Source organism: Octodon degus, unplaced genomic scaffold, assembly GCF_000260255.1.
Source record: "Octodon degus isolate 3935 unplaced genomic scaffold, OctDeg1.0 scaffold00158, whole genome shotgun sequence".
NCBI lineage: Eukaryota > Metazoa > Chordata > Mammalia > Rodentia > Octodontidae > Octodon > Octodon degus.
Genome location: NW_004524734.1, coordinates 4127904 through 4129286, shown reverse-complemented (window position 1 = coordinate 4129286; position 1383 = coordinate 4127904).

Genomic DNA, 1383 nt, shown 5'->3' with positions numbered 1-1383 from the left:
TTTTTTTCTTTCTAATGTGGAATAAGATACTATTTAATTTTGTTCTTCCATAGCTAATATTTTTATGTATATGCTTTAATGATTTTTTTCTTTACAAGAATTATTGGACAATTTAAAAAAAATAAAGAAATATATTTTCCATTAAAAAAAAAGAAAAAGAAAAGTGACATGTAGCCAGAATGGCATCACCAGAAGGAGAATGTGCGGCGCAGAGCGGAGTGGAGCAGGGCTGAGAGTTTCTCCCTTAGATACCTGTTAGATCTGGACATTCCATCTTTGGACAGAAACATCAGCAAGCTGGGACTCTCCCAACGGGTACCTGACAGCGAGCGTTCAGAGTCTGAAGACTGAGGAGAAGTGGCTGCAGCTTCTGAGGACTTGTAGTCTCCTACGAGTCATTTTCAAATTCCTAAAGGAGAGAAATATCTGGCTTATTCTGGCTGGCTCCATTTGGCAAACAATAACAACAAATGATGATAACCAGCGTTTGTTGGAAACTTCCTATGTACTAAATACTTTCAATATGTACTAAAACTTTAAAAATGTACTAAAACTTTAAATAATTATTTTCCATGAATCCCTACAACAAACCTACAAGTTACATATTACTTTTTTGTTGTAGTTGTGTTTTTGAGACAGGGTTTTGTTATGTATGTCAGGCTGGACTTGAACTCACTATAAATCTGGCCTCAAAATCATAGCGATCCTCTTGACTCAACCTCCCAGGTGCTGGGATTACACATCTGGCAATTTAGGTATTATTATTATAATTGGATATAAACTTTGGTAAGTACATAAATGTTAGTCATATAGATAGTAAGTTGAAAAGCTGGAATTCAAAGCCAGGCAGTCTAATTCTGGAACCCATGTACCTTACCTCTATATTGTTGCTCTATTCACAGTATCCCCTTAGTACTTGTCATAACCTAATGTGTGAGATTATGTCATTACTCCATTAATTGATTGATTGATTGATTGATTGATTATTGTGCTGAACTCAGGGCCTTGCACATGGTAAAGCAAATATTCTACCACTTTTTATCTCCTTGGCCAAATCTCATTTAGAGATGGAGTAACTAATACTTAGACTAAAGCTTAGAAAAGTATTTCCTAGATGTCTCAGTTATTTTTCTCTGATTGCTGGGACAAAATACCCAACACCCAAAATGAAGGAAGGAAAGGTTTATTTAGCTCACAGTTAGTGGAGGTTTCAGTCCATACTCAGCTGGCTCCAAGGCAGAGAGGCACATGGCAGGGGGCAGCCATTCATGATGGTAAAAAATAGCAAAGAGCAAAGGGAGGAGCAGCAGCTGCAGCTGCTACCAAGCCTCTCTTCCCTCCCTACATTCATATGCAGATTATCTGCCCCAGGTCAGGTGTAGC